Below are 8,295 nucleotides of genomic sequence, written 5' to 3'. Positions count from 1 at the left end.
TTAGTTAAACCATCTCCGTTGTTTATTGTTGTAGGAGTGAAATATGGAAAACCATTTATTTTAAGCCCGACCTAGGGATACTCGCCGCCGTGATTCGTAATCGAACAATAACCTAACTTTTCACCCAAAGTGACAACGGGTCTGATAAAATTGAGAGCTCCGTTCCAAAAAACGATAAATTGATCACGATAGTTGCTGTCATGAAATCATTGAGATTATCAATGGCCTGTACGCCTTGAGAGACGGTTCAACCACTGTCTAAGCGATATTTCTTGCGATAAGCCGATGCGTGAGCGACATTTACTGCCGTAAATATGGCAGCTGAACCCATCGGCACAATTTGAAGATTCCGTATTCCGTGGTATGCCTTCGTATCCTTTTTTGAGCAAGCCAAGCTTCCTCACAGATACGGCATCCCTCATTAATGCTCTTGCGCCATTGATCTCTTTCTTCCGCCTCTCCCAATGGATATGGTCGATGTTGAATTCGGTCATGTCCCTCTTAGCGCAGTCTTTAAACCTTAAGCGAGGTCGGCCCACTGTCCCACCTCATGAGCTTATAGTAACATATTAAATCAATGCATGGAATAAGGCGAACGAGCCTTAAGAATTACATTTTGTCAATGTTTGAGTTTTTATCTACGCGTACCTACATGTTTACTTATTTCGTTGTTTTTTGTCTAAGCTTCAAATATACAAGAGTAAATATCATCCCACGCCGTTACCCTTACGTCGTATTTCAGTGGAATCAAATAAACGTTTCGCCGGCAACATATTGAGGGCAGAATGGGAGGCTCAGTTATGCGAAGTACGCGGGGGAACCTCTTACGGGCCGTATGTGAACGTTCCCAACACTTATACCCTGCGTAATGGCCTGACTTACAACCTTATATCTCAAAGTACCTTGAAAATTTAAACGCTCATGACAGCTTAATGGAATTAAGAATTTATTAATACTTATACTTAGTGTTAATTTAGTTAAATAACAGGTCGTATGTCTGCACTTTTACAGCCTAAATGGTTTTTTACCCCTGACGCAAAAAGGTAACTTGTGAGCGTGTATTTATGTGTGTGTCTGCATGTGGCATCGTGGCCGAACGGATGAACCGATGCCTTTGTTATTTTTGTTTTGAAAGCTGACTGATGAAACATGGCTGATGCCAAAAGATGGTGGATCACATATCTTTTCAAATTTCCCTCAAAATGGGTATCAAATAAAAGGACTTGACTAGTAGAAAAAGGTACACTATATTAAAAGTAGACCGTTTTTTAAAATTTTGAAATTATATATATTATACATTGAAATATTGTATCAAAACTACATATCAAATAAGCCCGATCGCACACTTCTGCACCAGCAAAATTGACGCAATGAAATGAAGAACTCGTACAATCATATTATGCTCCGGAACATTGTTTCCACCCTCTTCTATATCACTATTGATTTCACAGCGCAACATAGGTTTACATAGTTGATATTCCATGGAAATGTTCAAAATGCTTTGTTCTCTATTGGATAGACGCAGGCTTTGCTCTCTTGTTTCTAATAGACCATGAGTTGAAACATCCTCATTTCTTTGGCGCGTCCGATGCGGTATCTACATATTCCACAACCTATCTGCTGAATATTCGGTTGATGCAAATGCCTTGGTTTTAGTATATACTGCGAAGGTTTTCTCTTAGAGTACTTGCGATAGTGTACGGTCAGTTTTACACTTATCCTTACAATGTATCTCTCGCCTACTATTTATTATTATGTACATAATCAAGAAAATGGAATATAACAAAGTCCAAACCTTCAATCATTTTTATTGTCGGTACACGACCCAGAAAAACTGCGGGTTTTATTGAAAACATAAAAAAGAGAAATTAAAAAAGTTCGCCCGATCAGATCCGTCGACATAAAAATTCAGTTTTACGAGTTTCGCGTAAACAAGTTGGGACTTATGTCTGCGACACTAACGTGACTAACTTTTAAAGCTTAGTATGACAACGCTATTGTATTTTTATGAACTAAAGTTGAAGTTTGTTCCTTATACCATGAAATAAATTTCTTAAGTCTGTGATGGTAAAATATTAATATTATTTTTATATCTAGCTAACGGCTTTCATCATCATAAATTCAGCCAATTGACGTCCACTGCTGAACATAGGTCTTTTGTAGGGAGTTCCAAAATCCACGGTCCTGGACCACTTGTTTCCAACGGCTTCAAGTGACTCGGTTAATGTCGTGTATCCATATCATTGGGGCCGACCTACGCTTCGTTTAACGCTGCGGGGTCGCCATTCCAGCACCTTAGGAACCCAACGTTATCGCTTCACCGGGCTTTTTGCCCCGCCAATTGCCACTTCAGTTTCGCGACTGGCTAGCTATTTCGGTAACAGTAGCTTTTGATTTGATCACGTAGAGATACTCCTAGCATAACTCTCTCCGTCACCTCTTGAGTGAGCTTTCTTATGAAGCCCATAATAGCCAATGGCGTTTTATGCTTAGTTGCTGCCCTCTAAATGTTAACTGACATCTTAATATTGTACAAACTTTCTGGCAAACAAAAAAATGTTATTATTGTTATTGATACACAGTTATTACTAATTGCACAGTTTACTAAAATACGAATATGCCTACAGCTGGTCATAGACCTGCTCTCTCAAAGAGAATGTTTTAGAGCATTAGCGCTGCTAGGCTAATGATTGATGGTGGGCTTTAACGGCTACGTCCACTAGGAAATGGCGTGCTCTGAGACACGAGGGTTTAAATCGCCAGTTTCCCGACTCCGGGCTGGTACATAACAAATTCTGGCCTGACTTTAGATTCGAATCTAGGACTTAGTAGTTGGACCATTGCACCATCAGTATCAACCACCTGGCTACATAAGAGAACGGGTCTCTTCTAAGAAAGAAGGTTTAAGGCCTTATTGGTAGATTTCACACTCATTTTGCAATACTGTGTTCGGGTCTGACGGGCGCGTCATCGATTTCATTGCAGGCACATGTGTCTTAACATCTATGCCTTAAGTTGATAGACACAAGGTGGTTACGGGACGTTTTCCTTGTATGCCCTTTTGGTGCCGTTCATTGGTGATTGTTTTCTACTTACCATCAGGAGGTTCATCTTCTTGGTTCATTAATTATTACTTCAAAAAAAATATCTTACCCACTAGGTTACCGAAGCTTTTAAAGATTTATTACGGAACATCCTGTAACTGTGGGTTTGGAATAAGAAAAACAAGAGTTCACTGGACTATTGACGATAACATTTAATTAAATCGAGTGCAGCGTCATAACTAGTTAGATAAGTCTTAGAAAGAGACATCCCTAGCAAGAATATATCGTTTTCAGCTTGTTAATTTAGCTCCACGTTGGTAAAAGGTACACAATGATACTTTCCTGGCTGGATCCTAAAATCCTGCAGGATTACCGCTCCGTTATTGCCTTTCTGCGACGTCGCTCGAGGCTAAGCGAATTCTCGTACAATTTTATTTGCTAATACTGCAGCTAATTCCGCTGTTCTTCTTTTTGTATATTCGCTTATATTTTTCGTTTTTGTCTGATACTGCTTAGGGAAGTGTATAAGTTACCCACAAGCATTAGAATAATCTACCTACCATTCTGATACCTACCAATCTGATATCAACATTCTTGTACAAAGATAGACTTCAATGGACACCATGTCATAATAGAATAGACCTATTTGTGAGCCTTCCCTATCGGAAAGAAAAAAATAATTACTAGACCAGCGGAAATAATGTGCATACAAAAAAAATAGGCAATGTTGAAATTATTTCCCTTTTTTAGATTGGAATAAGGTTTCCAGTTTGTCGATTTGACAAACATTACAAGACTGAACTGAAAAAAAACAAAGTTGATGATAACGTTTTACCTGTGAAATTATACGTTACATAATATAACGGAAGAAATTAAACTGCTGTCATGGTTTTATAAAACTGAGTCATGTTTTTTAAAGTTTTCAATTTATAGAAATTTTTCTTCAACTACGGTTAGATTTAATATAGTGTAGGAATATATATTTTTTTTTAATTTTTTATTGATCGAGTAAAACAATTCACGACAACATGGTAACTCACCTCGTCTCAAACCACACCGGTTTTATCTGACGAGTTACAGTGATATTTTTTTTTAAGTTGTTATCACAAACGTACCAGCTGTGAACAAACAGCGTGGCAAGTTTATGATTACTTTCGATAGCATATACTAACTACTAACGCAACCGATGTAAACATTTATATCTTTACTAATCATATCTCTATACGAATATGTAAATTCTAAAGTATTACTAGAGCCCTCAATTATAACTTCTCTTAAAATAAATTTGTTAGACTGCTTATAAAGCTCGGTCAAGCCGAAGCTTTGGTAGGCATTCCTAATAATTTAAATTCCACATTACTCTTAAGTCTTTATCTTTTATTCAGAGTAACATGACAGTTTCATTAAAGCTTAGAACGCACCTGTTGTTGTAAAATATGGGAAAAAAATAAGGGATTAATTATTTGTTCTTATGCGACTTTTTTGATCGTGAGATGTTTTTTTTTTCTTAATCCATCTTTTTGTATCCATAGCACAGAAGTATATGTGTATAATTTGCTACCTACCATCTGCCAAGTGTGGTGATTATCGGCACCTCCCCTGTTGGGAGAGGCCTTTAGTCGAGGAGTGGACTATTATAGGCTATTGATTGAATACCAACTAAAACGAACAAACACTTTTGGAACATTCCCGTTACTTATTGACGATCTCTTTGACGCAGTGGTGGCTGCGTAAGCGCTATAGTTTCATAAATGTAAGGTCCTGGGTTCGATCAATGAATTAATGACAAGGTTGCTTGGAAGCATCCGGCTCCGCTTTCATCTCTTACAAGATAGAAAAAAAAAATTAAAATTTAAAATGTAAATTGTTGATATTGGAAAAGAGCAACTGCTGAGTTTATTGCCGGCTTCTTCTCGGTAGAATCTGCCTTCCGAACTGGTGGTAGCGTCACTACACACCGACAGACATGACGTTTCAAAAGTGCTTATATTAGGCCTACTTGAAATAAATGAATTTTGAATTTTGAATTTTTTGATCCCCGGCAGGGGTTATTTGGGAATTTATAATTTTTGAATTTTCTCTCTTAAGCCGTGGTTAGTTACCATCCTAATAACAGAGACATACCGATAAGCAATTCAGCGTTTCGGTCGTGTAAGAACCGATTAGGGGTATGGCTTATACCCCCAACAGGTAAGCCCGCTAATAATGTAGATATAATCATTACTACCATCAGGTCAAGTGCTAATTTATATTGAAAGAAAAAAAAAGAATCATATTTATAAAACGCTTTATTTCACCAAATGAAAATAAAGAGAGTTAAGGTTTTTTTTACTTCTGTGAACTGATTTTGATAAAAAATCCCAATAAAAAAGACAGTTAACGAATTTATCTTACCTACTAGGTACTAACTCACTTTACTGTAGAGATTCCACATATTTATTGATTTAAGATGAAACCCACAACAAACTCGGCGAGGCACTTATCTATATATATAAAAGGCAAAGATGACTGACTGACTGATTGACTGATCTATCAACACACAGCTCTAACCACTTGACGGATCGGTCTGAAATTTTGCACACAGATAGTTATTACAGCCGCTAAGAAAGGATTTTTGAAAATTACATCCCTAAGAGGGTTAAATGGGTTGAAAGTTTGTATAAAATTTTTAATTTATCAGTTTATTTTTCAAGTTACATCTGTGAAACTTTGATTTTAGGTTTTCGATTAAAAATAATGAAAACATTGTTTACAAATTATAAAAATTCCAACTCCAAAGGCATCAAACAGGGGATGAAAATTTCTATGAAGGTTTCTGATTTTTTAAGTAATTTACGTTCATATTTTTCTAATAACAGCAAAACATTTTTAAACCTTTGAAGGTAAATTGTACTACATCAAAAATTTAACTTAACGTATTGGTCTGGGAATCCAAAATACATCATAAAATAGTATAATGTTCTTCATTCAATAAATTTTTGACTTTGACTTTGACTTTATTGAAGTAGGAAGGTACCTACCTAACTACAATAGCTTGTATCTGTAACAAGGAAACGACAAATTTCTATATTCAAGCTATTCGTAATCTGAAGATTTATAATAATAATAATCTTTATTTCAGACATTTGTCCATATCGTGTTAGTAGAACAATGAAGTTAAACCTATGTTAGTACTTAACAACTAAAAAAAACATTTATTACTAAGCAACTTTTTTTTGTCAAAAAATTACCATACCATTTTTAATGAATAACAACTTTGCTAATCAGTATAGAAAACGTACGTTAAATGTCAATAGAGTAAAGAAAGTAGTTGATTTTCTGTCAGTTTGTGAATAAGCCAGAATAAACATATTATATTCCATAGAGAATATTGCTGTATTTTTCTTTAATCATCAATATCGTAGCGTGGCAAGGGTTGAAGGTGGGAAATATTTTCTTTGAAAGCAACAAAAGATGTTGTCGAAGGCTATTGCTATCGAAGAATAGGTGTAGCCATTACTTTGTTGTATTGAACGCTTTCCCCCTATACAAATGATAAAGAAACCGATAAGGCTTCGGTGTAGACCTTTTCATGACAATATTTCCACTTATAAAAATGTTGCATTTCATTCTTTGAAGTTGACTTAGTTACTATGAATAAAAACCTGTAGACAATTAGAAAGTAGGGTTATAATACCATCGAAAGCATCTTTAATTATTATTATAAAAACACGAAACAACGCGATAAAATAGTGGATGTAAATTCGTAAAAATTGGCATAACAGAAGTTGCGCACGGAGTGGTGGAAATTTGTTTTTTTTATGTTGATAGACGAGCGCTTGACTGCAATTACACCTAATGGTAAGTGATGATGCAGCCTAAGGTGGATCGCGCTTGCCTATAAGATGCCTATTCACACTTGACTTGAAGGTACTCATATTGTAGGTGCTGGGTAAATCTCTAAAAAGTACTTTATAAATCCTAACAAACACCTGTTAAAGTTAAGATAAAAGTTCGCATTACATAGTTAAGTATTTATAAGATCAGTGGACATAAACGAATATTAGGGAAAGGAACCAGTCCCTTACGCGTCCGCCTTATCTTGACGAGGGTGCCTTATTTACATTACCACAGAATGTCCTAAGCCCCCAATATTCAAATTTAGGGCTCTAGTATAAATCAACAACCAGCAATACATATCTAAATATACATAACTAGCGGGTAGGCTTGTACTAATACTTCGAGTAGCGAGAATTGTATCTATTATTATATAGGTATGGCAAATGAATGAAATAATACAAACGTTTCCATTTTATGAAGCTACCCCGATTTGTAAGTATGGATTTGAAAGATTATTTTTTTTTATTTTATTATTTTAGTACTTAGATATAATCATTTTTCATCAACCCAAAGGAGTCTCGTTTTGCTTTATTTTACAAACCTTTGACGGATCTCCTCTCGCCAATGGTTGTCTGGGAGAAATCGCTTTAGTCATAAGATGACTTTATGACCGCCTTTGCACGCAAATATTTTAAGTTATTTTTTACTGTAATTTTGTTTCTTTTTCTGTTTATTATGAAATGTGTGTGCAATAAAGTTTTACAAACAAACAAACCTTAGACTTCCAACAAGACTACTTTTCATCATACATCGAATACCGGTCGGGGCAAATATGGTTTGGTTTATTTCATTTCGTTCATTGTAATTTTCAGCAGCTCGGAGTTTGCGGTCTTACCGCGGTCTCTCGGAGAATACGTTAAGCCGCCCGGTTATTATCACGAACTTGTGGAAATAGTCGTTAAACCCCACCAAACCGCATTAGAACAGTGCGGCGGGTCTATGCTCTAAAACCGTCTCTCCTATGAGAGGGGAGGCTGTGGGAGGAATAGAACGTTAATATGCTGCGGATGATGATGATCATGACTCCATTCCTTTGATCTATGTGCAAGTTTAGAGGACATCGTTTTTACAGTGCTTGCGTTCAACTGCTTCGTATCTAATGGCCATGGGCCCGGATTTTGTGAACAAAAACGTATTTTACAAATTCCATCAAGATTGGTTCAGCGGTTGAGCCAAAAAGCAGACATTATTGCATTTATTTTAATAATATAGATTGAAGGAGATTGCAAAATCACTTAACCCTTTAGTATAGTCTATTTTAATATTTAATATGGCCAATTACCTAACCCTTAGAACCCTTTGAAGATTATATAGCTTATACTCCACAAGGCGTACCTCGGGAATTAAATAACAGAACCGTAATCTCGTCATT

The sequence above is a fragment of the Pararge aegeria genome, chromosome 16 (genome assembly GCF_905163445.1).
Source record: "Pararge aegeria chromosome 16, ilParAegt1.1, whole genome shotgun sequence".
NCBI lineage: Eukaryota > Metazoa > Arthropoda > Insecta > Lepidoptera > Nymphalidae > Pararge > Pararge aegeria.
The sequence above is the reverse complement of the archived record's forward strand: the minus strand, read 5'-3'. Positions refer to the sequence as shown.